The sequence below is a fragment of the Eumetopias jubatus genome, unplaced genomic scaffold (genome assembly GCF_037043125.1).
Source record: "Eumetopias jubatus isolate StellerSeaLion01/CBP00866 unplaced genomic scaffold, mEumJub1_p1.0 scaffold_2, whole genome shotgun sequence".
NCBI lineage: Eukaryota > Metazoa > Chordata > Mammalia > Carnivora > Otariidae > Eumetopias > Eumetopias jubatus.
Window position 1 is genome coordinate 248,204 of NW_028274808.1, and position 12,512 is coordinate 260,715.

The following is a 12,512-nucleotide window of genomic DNA, read 5'->3' on the forward strand; positions in this document are numbered from 1 at the left end:
TAGAAGCTAAGATTACTGATTGCTTTGGGCTCCTGAAACAGTTGAATGTATCATCGTTCACCTGAGCGACAGATCTGGTGGGCGTCTTGGGGTGGGGGGAAGAAGTGTATAGAAGATACCTTTAAAGGTGATGATATTATAAATTAGTTTCCCTAATTTGCATAAATTAATGAGCTGATTGCACTAAAGACATTTACAAAGTATATAGGAAAATATCTAAAACTGATGTTGAGGTGCCGGGACATGGATAAATGCAACTGGGTCGTGTTTCCCTTTTTGCTGTAGGAATTTGTGGCAAACAGAATAGCTTGTGGCTTTTACATTTCTTCCTTAGTAAAATATTGGTTCATCTCCCCCTCTGATTTACTCCCCTTCATCCTTCCCCTCCTGCTATCTTCTTTTTTTTTTCTTAACATATATTGCATTATTTGTTTCAGAGGTACAGATCTGTGATTCAACAGTCTTGCACAATTCACAGCACTCACCATAGCACATACCTTCCCCAATGTCTATCACCCAGCCACCCCATCCCTCCCACACCCCACTGCTCCAGCAACACTCAATTTGTTTCCTGAGATTAAGAATTCCTCATATCAGTGAGATCATATGATACATGTCTTTCTCTGATTGACTTATTTCACTCAGCATAACACCATCCCCTTCCATCCACATCATTGCGAATGGCAAGATCCCATTCCTTTCTATGGCTGCATAATATTCTATTGTGTATATATACCACCTCTTCTTTATCCATTCATCTGTCGATGGACATCTTGGCTCTTTCCACAGTTTGGCTATAGTGGACATTGCTGCACGTACCCCTTCGGATCCCTACATTTGTATCTTTGGGGTAAATACCCAGTAGTGCAATTGCTGGATCGTATGCTAGCTCTATTTTCAACTGTTTGAGGAACCTCCATACTGTTTTCCAGAGTGGTTGCACCAGCTTGCATTCCCACCAACAGTGTAGGAGGGTTCCCTTTCTCCACATCCCCGCCAACATCTGTCGTTCCCTGACTTGTTCATTTTAACCATTCTTATGGGTGTGAGGTGGTATCTCATTGAGGTTTTGATTTGGATTTCCCTGATGCTGAGCGATGTTGAGCACTTTTTCATGTGTCTGTTGGCCATTTGGATGTCTTCTTTGGAAAAATGTCTGTTCATGTCTTCTGCCCATTTCTTGATTGGATTATTTGTTCTTTGGGGGTTGAGTTTGATAAGTTCTTTATAGATTTTGGATACTAGCCCTTTATCTGATATGTCATTTGCAACTATTTTCTCCCATTCTGTTGGTTGTTTTTGGTTTTGTGGACTGTTTCTTTTGCTCTGCAAAAGCTTTTTATCTTGATGAAATCCCAATAGTTCATTTTTGCCCTGGCACCCTTTGCCTTTGACGATGTTTCTAGGAAGAAGGTGCTGTGGCTGAGGTTGAAGAGGTTGCTACCTGTGTTCTCCTTTAGGATTTTCAGGGACTCCTGTCTCATGCTTAGGTCTTCCAACCATTTGGAGTCTATTTTTGTGTGTGGTGTAAGGAAATGGTCCAGTTTCATTCTTCTCCATGTGGCTGTCCAATTTTCCCAACACCATTTGTTGAAGAGACTGTCTTTTGCCATTGGACATTCTTTTCTGCTTTGTCAAAGATGAGTTGACCATAGAGTTGAGGGTCCATTCCTGAGCTCTCTATTCTGTCCATTGATCTATGTGTCTGTTTTTGTGCCAGTACCATACTGTCTTGATGATGACAGCTTTGTGATAGAGCTGGAAGTCCGGAATTGTGATGCCGAGGGAGTGGGATTTTTTTAGATCACTGTAATAGTTGGTCCCCCGGGGGTGGGCAAGTCCTGTTCCGCTGTTGAACTTGTCTCTAGCGGTTGGAGTGTGTATTACAATCCCATAGGGAAATGGCAGGGGGGCTACAGTGGTCGGCAGGCTATTGTTAATTGATGATTTTTATGGGTGGGTTCCATACGATGAGATGTGAGATCTTATGGCTAGGGATCCTCATTAAGTGCCCATAAAGAGTGCTTTTTCTGAGTTTAATAGTAGATATACTTTTATTACTTCTAATAGCCCTCCTTCTTCTTGGTACCCCAATGAGCAGTGCATTACAATGTTGCCACATTTTACCCGTGTGCGGATGAGTGTTTGAGAATGGAAAATGTTGGCAATGCCTCTACAAATTGTACACTGGAACATCCAAAGAATAAAATTGTATTTTTGACAAAAAATAGGAAGTATCCTCCTGTGATTCTTAGTTTAAACCAGGGGAGGGGGCCTTTTTGTGGTATTGGTAATGAGTACCATAGTCCTTCCTAGGGAACATTATCAGACTCTATTGGGAACTTGGTCTTTGTTATTGTGGAAGAATCAGGAGTCGACAGATTATTTGTCTCCTGTTTCATTTTCCATGAACATTTCCACAATATTTGGTTTCACATCTCTGCCATTGTGAAATCATCCCAGATTTGGCACCAGCTCACCCTTCTGTGCAAAGGGTATGTTTGAACCAAGAAAAAAAGCAGCTTCTGGGTGACTGGGAGACTCTAGGATCAGAATGCTGTTGGTAGACAGTTACTGTGACCCTAAATTCTGAACAAGCTCCTGACACCCAGACTAAATAGATTTCAGATTTAGAAACTTCAGATAGAAATTTTGTGTCCATGATGAAAACTAAAGAACACGTGTGATCCTTAAACCGAACTCTAACCCTTAACTTTAACCCTAAAAGCTAACGTGACCCTAAACCCCAAACTGGAACCCTGAATCTCAAACCTGAAACTGAACCCCATAACCAAACTCTGAACCCAAGCCCTGAATCCAAGCCCTGAACCCCGAACCCAAACCCTGAACCAGAACTCTGAGTCATGAGCCCTGAACCCAAACCCCAGCAAGAACCCAAACCCAAATGTGACCTTAAACTTTATCCCCTAAGCCCTAAGTCTTAAACCCTAAATCATAAGCCTAAAGCCCTAGGCTCTAATCCTAACCATTAACCTCACCCTCACCCAAAACCCTCACCCTCACCCTGATCCTAAACCCAAACCTTGATCTAGAACTCTGACCCAAACCTGAACCTGAACCCAGACCCAAACCCTTGACCACACTTTGTTTATGCATTCACCATGGATGGACATTTGCATGGTTTCTGCCTTGTGATTATCGTGAACATTGTTCGGGTTGGGGGCTAGGGTTAGGGTCTTGGGCTTGGGTCAGGACCAGGCTTGAGATCAAGTTTGGGTCGGAATCATGTTCAGTCAGGGCCAGGGCACTGTTTGAGTCAGGGACTGTTGTCATTCCATATTGTTTCCAATTAATTATTTCTTAGCTATTTTTGGAGAAGTTGGGGGATATTGGGCTCCATTCAGCTTGAATTTTCAGAATTTAATGGCTTCAACTGGACCCAGGGAGAGAGCAGGTGTTTCCATTGAACGGGGAGCTCACCTTGTCCTGCACTGCCTCCCCCGCCTGCAGAGGGCGCACGACCGCAGCTCCCGCCCGGAGCCCAGAGCTTGGCCTGCAGCGGTCGTGACAGGGGCGGACCTCCTCAGAACCTGAGGTGGAGGCTTCTGGGGGCCGTAGGGTCGCGTCCACACTGACAGGAGCCCGGCCTCCTCAGGCCCCGCTCTGGAGGCTTCTAGAGGACACCGGGCGGTGTCCGCAAGGACAGAAGCCAGGCCTCCTCAGGCCCCGCTCTGGAGGCTTCTGGGGGCCGTGGGGTCCCGTCCACTCAGACAGGAGCCCGGCCTCCTCAGGCCCCGCCGCGGGAGGAGAAGGTGAGGAGAAGCCGTCTGAGCGGGGACCGCGGAGGGGGCCCGAGCTCACAGGACGCAGCGGAGGAAGGGCGGGTGCGCAGACCGCGGGGTGTCCGTGGCTCTGTGTGCGGTGACGTGGGGTCCCCGCGGTGCCGTGCGCGGGGCTGTCGGGGCTCCGCTCTCCGGCCTCGGATCCGCTCGGCGGCCCCCGCGGCCGTGTCCACGCGCACCCGGAGTCGGTTCCTGGGGCTGCTCCCGCGGTCTGCGGTCCGGGCCGGCCGCCCGCCGCTGTGCTCCGGCTCCCCCGCCTCGGCCCCGCGGCTCCTCCCCGCGTCCACACCCGCGTCAGGGCTGTGGGTTCCGTGTCTGCGAAGACCCCGCTGGAGGCCCGTAGCGGCGGCGCGGACTCGGCGGACGGCGGGGGGAGAGTAGACGTGTCCGCAGCGTGCGCTCTGCCCTGAGCGCGGGGCGTCTTCCCGGCGAGTCTCCCTCGACGTCCGCGGTCCGTGTCTCACGGGGTCGGAGGGCAGGTGTGTCGGCTCCTGGGGACGTGTGCTCCTCGGTGTGTGGTTCTTCTCGATGCGGCTGTGGAGGAGCCTGTGCTCCGCGGGTCTCGTCCCGACGGTGTGTGAGGAGCGCCTGGAAATGCACCGGATTTTTGTCTCTCGGGTTTGCTCCTGGCCAACTTACCGAGTTTATCCGTCCTGTTGACCTTAAACTGAAAGTGCCGGTCGTTTTACCAGCAAAATGGGCTTCTTTGGGAGGAGCAGAGACTTGCCGTCCGGGACAAGCCAGCTCCGGCCACATCGCGGACGAGAAAGGACGGAGAGGAACAGCATGTCGTGGGGAAGGAGGAGGCAGCGGGGGCGCTGTTCCGACGGGAAGTCCGCGGGAGAGAAGCAGGCTTCGGGGTGACGGCGGCTCGCCCCCCTGAGCTGCGGGGAGCGTGGGGTTCCTGGAGGAGCGGACACCTGCGTCCTCCGCTCCGGGGCCTGCGACTGACGGGTGTCTCCCGTGGAGGCTTCCGACCCCGGGCCTGTGACTGACGGCCGTTCCCGTCCCTGACCCTGAGCGGCGGGCTCCCCCCTCCGGCCTCCCTGCTGGCGTCCCCAGTCCACGTTCCTGAGGTGCCCGTCTTGCATTTTCACAGTTCTAACCAGGTTTTGGGGGAGGGTTGTGGAAAATGGGAATTCCAGATCCCACTGCTTCTGCTGCACCCGAGACACGGGGGCTGCTGATTGAATCCTCCCGCGAGTCTCTCGCTACCACGTGGCCTCCTTCAAGGGCCGGTGGGCTCTCCGCGGTGGGGGAACCGGGTCTGGGAGGGCGCGGCCTCCGTCACAGTCTGGTGTCGTCTCTGCTTCCGTGACCTGGTGCTGACGTGGTGGTTTGAAGAGTTGTGGACTCTGCGGTGATTTCAAAGCGCGGTCAACCTGTCACCGCAGCGCAAATACGCTTTATCTCCACACTCAGACCCCGGCTGTCGTCTCCTTACCACATTTACCACACGGGGTGCTTCCGTGCGTGTTACCCCAAACAGGGACACTGTCCCGCGGAACCACCACAGAACCCTGAATGAGGAAATCATCGCGGTTTCCACATTATAACCCAGACCACAGGCCCACTTCCACTGCCACCACCTGCCCCATGGTCTGAAAAGTCTTTCTCCATTCGGATCCAGTTTTCTTTTTCTGGAGCTGCTCCCAAGACTTTCCGTTATTTGCAGAACCCTGAGGGATTGAAGGAGCACAGATGGCTCTAATCTGAGTGGTATTTTCTGTCTGGCTTCTGTCACTTGGGCTGTTTTCAGTGTCTATCCACGTTGTGACATGCGTCAGTCCTTCATCCACTTTTTCACTGTGACTATTAGTCAATTAATAGTCAATTTTAAAGTCAATCAGAGAAAGACATGTATCACATGACCTCACTGATATGAGGAATTCTTAATCTCAGGAAAGAAACTGAGTGTTACTGGAGTGGTGGGGGGTGGGAGGGATGGGGTGGCTGGGTGATAGACATTGGGGAGGGTATGTGCTATGGTGAGCGCTGTGAATTGTGCAAGACTGTTGAATCACAGATCTGTACTTCTGAAACAAATAACGCAACATATTTTAAGAAAAAAGAAAAAGAAGAAGATAACAGGAGAGGAAGAAAAGGGGAGTATGTCAGAGGGGGAGACGAACCATGAGAGATGGTGGACTCTGAAAAACAGGCTGGGGGTTCTGGAGGGGAGGGGGGTGGGGGGATGGGTTGGCCTGGTGATGGGTATTGAGGAGGGCACGTTCTGCATGGAGCACTGGGTGTTATGAACGAACGGTGAATCGTGGAACACTGCACCAAAGGCTAGTGATGTGATATATGGTGATTAACATAACAATAAAAAATTAAAAAAAAATGTTTTGACTATACTTTGCATTTCTATATAAATTTTAGGACCATTGTGTCAATTTCTATTTTAAAAGCTACTGGGGGAGGCCCTGGCTGGCTCAGTCAGGAGAGCATGTAACTCTTTTTTTTTTATGCTGTCATTTTTTAAATTAATTTTATTTTGTTATGTTAGTCACCGTACATTGCATCATTGGTTTTTGATGTAGTGTTCCATGATTCATTGTTTGTGTATAGCACCCAGTGCTCCATGCAATGCGTGCCCTCCTTAGTGCCCATCACTGGGCTGACCCGTCCACCCGCCCCCCTCCCCTCTAAAACCCTCAGTTAGTTTTTCGGAGTCCATGGTCTCTCATGGTTCATCTCCCCCTCCAATTTCCCCCCCTTCATTTTTCCCTTCCTACTATCGTCTCTCTCTCTCTCTCTTTTTTTTTTAACACATAATGTATTATTTGTTTCAGAGGTACAGGTCTGGGATTCATCAGTCTTGCACAGTTCACGGCGCTCACCATAGCACATACCCTCTCCAGTGTCCGTCACCCAGCCACCCCATCCCACCCACTCCCCACCACCCCAGCAACCCTCAGTTTGTTTCCTGAGGAGCATGTAACTCTTGATCTCGGGGTTATGGGTTCAAGCCCCACACTGGGTGTAGAGATTAGTAAAAAAATAAACTTAGAAGCTAAAATGAAATAAAAAGCTACTGGGATTTTGAGAGGGATTGGAATGAATATATAGATCAATTTGGGGAGAATTGCCATTTTGACAATATTGAGTCTTCCAATCCATAAACGGGTAATGTCTCTCCATTTATTTGATTCTTCATTAACTTCTCTTAATCACATTTAATAATTTTTAGCATACAAGTCTTGTACTTCTTTTATTAAATTTATGCCTACATACTCTATTCAGTTTATGCTTTATAAATAGAATTTTTTAAATTTCAGTTTTGGATTTGTCATTCCTAATACAGAAATACAATTGATTTTTAAATATTAAAAAAATTAATAGTCAATTTAATTAGTCAATATTAATAATCAATTAATTTCACTTCACTATTTATTAAACATAAATAACCTTTACCACCTAAAACATTTTAGGTACACAATGCTCTGGCCTTAGCTGAGTTCCCACGGTTGTACCTCATTCTCCAGAACGTGTTCATTCTTCCCGAGGGAGACTCTATGGATTAAACACCCAACTCCCCATGATTTCTCTGGAGAAGGGTCTATCCAAGTCCTTTGTGTATTTTAAAATTAGGTTCTCTTTTTGTTGAGTTGTAAAAGCTCTTTACGTATTCTGGACAACAGTCTCTTACTAGATACATAATGTACAAATATTTCCTTCTGGGGGCTGTCTTTTCACTTTCAGGATAGTCACTTCTGATGTACCAAGATTTTTAATTTTTTCCAACATTTGTTTTACTAGCGAGAGAGAGAGAGTGTGCGAGCGGTCGGGGGCAGAGGGAGAGGGAGAGAGACTCTCAAGCAGGCCCTACACTCAGTGTGGAGCCTGACATGGGGCTTGATATCACGACCCTGAGATCATGATCTGAGCCAAAATTAAGTTAGATGATTAACTGACTGAGCCAGCCGGGCATGCTGAAAAGATTTTTAATTTTGAGGATATTATTTTATCTATTTTTTCTTTCTTTTCTTATGCTTTGGTGTCAGAGCTAAAAGCATTGCTAAATCCAAGGTTATGAAGATTTATCCCCATTTATTTCTTCTAGAGTTAATAATTTTACCTCTTACATTTAAGCCTTTACTTATTTTGAGCTAACATTTCTATGTGGTATGAGGTAAGGGTCCAGTTTCATTCCTCTGCACATGGATAACCAATTGTCCCCCAAGTAATGTTGTCCACCCTTGTCAAAATTCAGTGGACCATAGAAGAAGGGGTTTATTTCTGGTCTCACTTAAATCCCACTGATCTGTATTCATACCTTTTTAAAAGGGTATGCAGAACAATAAAAATTGTTATTTTATTTATTTAAAAAAATTTTAATTAATTAACATAATGTATTATTTGCTTCAGGGTGAATGCATACCTTTACGACAGTATCACGACGTTTTCTTGACTGTTGCTTTGTATTAGATTTGAACTTTGGAAGTATGACCTTTCACCTTTGATTTTCTTTTTCAAGATTGTTCTGGCTATCTTGTGGTCCCTTGAAATTCCATATGACTGTTAGGATTTGCTTGTGCATTTCTTCCCAAAGGCCTTTGTGAATTTTCTTGGGAACACATTGAATTTCCACATCGCCTTGTGTTCTACTGCCATCTTATTAATAGTATGTCTTTTCATCACCATAGGGTGTCTTCAGAATTATTTAGGTTTCCCTTACTTTCAGCAATGTTTTGTAACTTTCAGTGTACAAGGTGTGCACCTTGAAGACATCTATACCTAAATATTTGGTTAATGTTGATGTTCCCTAAAATGGAATTGTTTTCTTAAATTCCTTTTTGGATGATTCATTGCTAGTATATACAAATAAGAGAGATTTTGGGTATTGATATTTTGTCCTGTAACTTTGCTGAATTATGTAACTGACTGTAATCATTTTTTGTTGATTCTTTAGGAAGCTCTATATAAGATGATGTCATCTCTGGTCTCTGAATAGACAGAGTTCCAGTGTTTCCTTTCACATGTGGATGCCTTCTTTCTTGGCTTATCCTTCTGGGTAGAACGTTCAGTCCAATATTGAGCAACAGGTGAAAACCAGCATCTTGTCCTTGTTCCTGATTTCAGAGTAGAGCTGTCCATCTTCAGACTTAAGCATGGTGTTTGCTAGAGATTTAATGAGAAAATTACTCCTTATTCCTGCTTTCATGAGTATTTATATCAGCAACAGACGTTGGACTTTGGTTAGAACATTTTCTGCATCAATTAATATGACCAGATGATTTATTAAAAATTCATTGTGCTGTATAACATTGCTTGTTTCACTCTATTGAATAACCTTTGAGGTGTTTGTGCAGACTCACTTGCTTAGGATGCACAGTCTATGAGCTCTTGGTTTTGCAATTCTTCTGATCTGGCTTCTTACATCTCTTTTAAGAAAGGTACAGGAATGTATTTTCCTGATTTTGTGGGGTTGGTAATAGTGGTTAGGGTTAGGGTTAGGGTTAGAGTTAGGAGTTAGGGATTAGGCTTAGGGTTAGGTTCTCCCTGTCCTCTGGTGCACAGAACCCATTCTCCTCTGTAACTAGAGTGATATTTTCAGAACATAACCTTTGGGCCTCTCTGTGGTCTGCTCCCCCTCTGCCCGTCCTCTCCAGCCTCACCCCTTCCACCATGCCCCCCTCTTCTGTGGGCCACCCAAGTGTGTTCGTCCCACATGTGTCCTGGGCCTGACTACAAGCCTTTGCTTTTGCTCTGCCCTCTGCCAGGATCACTCTTCTATCCCCCTGCTTCATATCTGGCTTGTTCCCCCATTGGGGAACAAGGCATACCCACCTTCCCTGTGTGAACTATTTACTAACCTGCTGGGTATGGGGCAGGCACAGGGAAGTATCCTTAGCACCTATGCAAAAACATCAGTCTCAGAGGGGCTCACCACAATTGCCTATAATGGGGGAGCTGCTGTCCTCACAGTGGGGAGCAGATAGTACCCTTAAAGGGGGACCAGCCATGGGACGTGGTTGGACAAGACTTCCAACCTTTTGGGGCCGGGGAGATGTAGACTGGACCTAGAAGCTCACACCCTTGGATTCAAGTCTGGGGCCTAAGCAAGCCCCCTCTTCTTCCTGGTGTCATCTTTGGCCTTCCCTGTCCACGGGCTGGACCTGATTCCTGATGTGGCAGAGTTTGAGGGTGACACCTCCTAGGAATACCAGTGGCTTACTGAGCACCTTGTCAGCAGGATGCCCAGCAGCCTTCCAGGGAGGACCCTACAGGAAGTGGAGACAGGTCTGTGGGGGCCAGCGGCAGCCCACTCAAAGCAAAGTGGGATGGGTGGCCGGCCCTGCTGATTCTAGCCACTCTGTAAGACAGAAATGAGGGCTGTGCACAAAGGTGCTTCCTTCCTGGAAGGTGGGGATGGGATCTGGGGGGGGGGGGCAGTGGAGGGCACCTGCAGGGTTTACCCAGGAGCTCAGCACAGGGGGAGTGTTCCTGGCTCCAGCATGCTGACTGTGGGGCTGCATGGGTTTCCAGCCTCCGAAGCCTCAGGCTCCCCTTTGGAAGTCAGGCTGCTGATGGCCCCCATCTCTGGGAACAGACATTAGGGAGGTCCTGCTGGCAGATTCCCTCAGGAAGGTCAGGAGGTGGCTGTTGCTTAAAGCAGCCCAGGGCCCACCCCCTTGAAGAAGGTGCACATGTCCATGGCCCCCAACTCTGGTGTCCTGCTGCCAGCCTCTGGCAGTGACCCTCTTCCTGCCCTGTCCACTGCCCCTGTGGATACGTGGTCTTCCTGGAGCTGTTCCTGCAGACGGCAGAGAAGCACTTCATGGTGGGGCATGGGGTCAACTACTAGTTTTTCACCAATCACCCAGCTGCCCAGCCCCGTGTGCCCCTCCAGGTAGGCCGGAGGGTGGTGGTCCTCATGGTGGACACAGCATCACTTACTATATCTTCACCGACCAGCTGGTTGCTGTGCCCCGTGTGCCACTCTGGGAGGGCCGGAGGGTGGTGGTCGTCGAGGTCCGCGGCGTCCTGCTCTGGCAGGATGTGTCCATGTGGCACAGAGTGATGATCAGCCGCTTCTGCGAGCAGCACTTCCTCTGTGACGTGGAAGACCTGGTGTGCGTGGATGTGGATGCGGGAATGAAGTTCTGGGACCATGTGGGCATGGAGATCCTGCCTCCCCTCTTTGGCACCCCACACCTCGGTTTCTACTGGGGAGCCCATGAGGACTTTAGCTACGAGCGCTGGCCACATTCCCAGACCCACATCCCCAGGGACGAGGGCAACTTTTACTACATGGGGGCCTTTTTTGGGAATTGGTGGTGGAGATTCCCCGACTGACCTCGGCCTGTCACCAGGCGATGGTGGTCAACTGGGCCAATGGGATTGAGGCCATGTGGCCCAATAAGTGCCACCTCAAGAGGTACCTGCCGGGCCACAGGCCCACCAAGGTGCTGTCCCCGGAGAACCTGTGCGCCCCACGGCTGCTGGGCTGGCCGCCCCATCATTCTCTGGGTCATGAAGAAGCTGAGATCCATGGCTGTGCCCAAGAATCACCAGGACACCCAGAACTCATGAGGGGCTGCCCCCAGAGGCCATGCAGGACCCAGGGCTGCTGGCCTGGCCCCTGGAGGACCTGCAGGACCTGAGGCTGCTGGGCTGGCCCCCCATCATTCCCTGGGTCATGAAGAAGCTGAGATTTGTGGCTGTGCCCAAGAGTCACCAGGACATCTGGAAGTCATGAGAGGCTGCCCCCATCTCCATCAGGGGGTGCTGCCTTGAGCGGAGCTGTCAGAGCAGATTCCTACTTCTGTCCCCTTGAGGGAAACTGTGGAGCCCAGCACTGCTTGTATGGGCACGCCAACGCCCCAGGCACCCCTGTGCACAGGAGGCCTGCCTGGGGGCACACGTTTCTCTCTTTGTGGTCACTACATTTTGATCATTTCGGGGTCATTTGCAACTGTGAACGGCTCCAGTTTTATGTCAGAGGTTTTTCTGTGTCAATGCTGAGCAACCATCTTAAAAAGAACTATTGAGTGAAAAGGTTTTCTCCGTGGTTCTAAACAGACATCACCTGCTGGGGCTGGGAGCAGTCCTGTAGCAGCCATGGACCCAGAACGGGTGCTGGCTGGGTCTTCCCTCCCAGTCCTTACACCTCACCACAGCCAAGGGGCATCAGGGTCAGGGTGCGCCGAGCCACCTCTCAGACCCCCCAGTGCCCTCACCACCAGAGGCCTTGGCTGTGGCCACTAGCTCGGCCTTCAGGAGCATGGAGCCCTCTGGGCTATATAAGGTTCCTGCCTTGGTTTTAAATGGCTATTTCTGTGCTGGTGTTTGTGAAATGTGGGCACTCGCTCTGTCTGGATGCGCGTCCCCTTGGATTCCTCAGTGCTCACCAGTGGGTTTGCACTTGTGCACTTTTTCTCCACCAGCTGCCTGCACTGTGTCTTAGCAAGCATTTACTGAGCTCAGTCACCCAAAAAGGGGCAGAGCGTGAGAGCGAGAACTAAGATACAGGCTCCCTGCTCCTGGGCCCTCCAGGGACTCACGACGGCCCCAACGTCCTGACTCACTTCTTTTGTATTGTGGTATAATGGACATACACCTGATACCATGAAGCGTGTTTCAGTGGCAATAAGTATATTCCCTGTTCTGCACCGGCTACCTCCATCCATCGCCACAATGTTTTCATCATCCCAAACTGAACCTCTACCCACGAGACCCTAATCCCCCATTCCCCTTCCCCAG

The 12,512-nt window shown here is 49.1% G+C and overlaps 1 pseudogene; it reads left to right on the plus strand.

Annotated features, from left to right (window-relative positions):
- Nucleotides 1-10,533: 10,533 nt before the first annotated feature.
- On the plus strand, nt 10,534-11,508 carry LOC114203624 (histo-blood group ABO system transferase pseudogene; annotated as a pseudogene).
- The last annotated feature ends 1,004 nt before the right edge of the window (nt 11,509-12,512 follow it).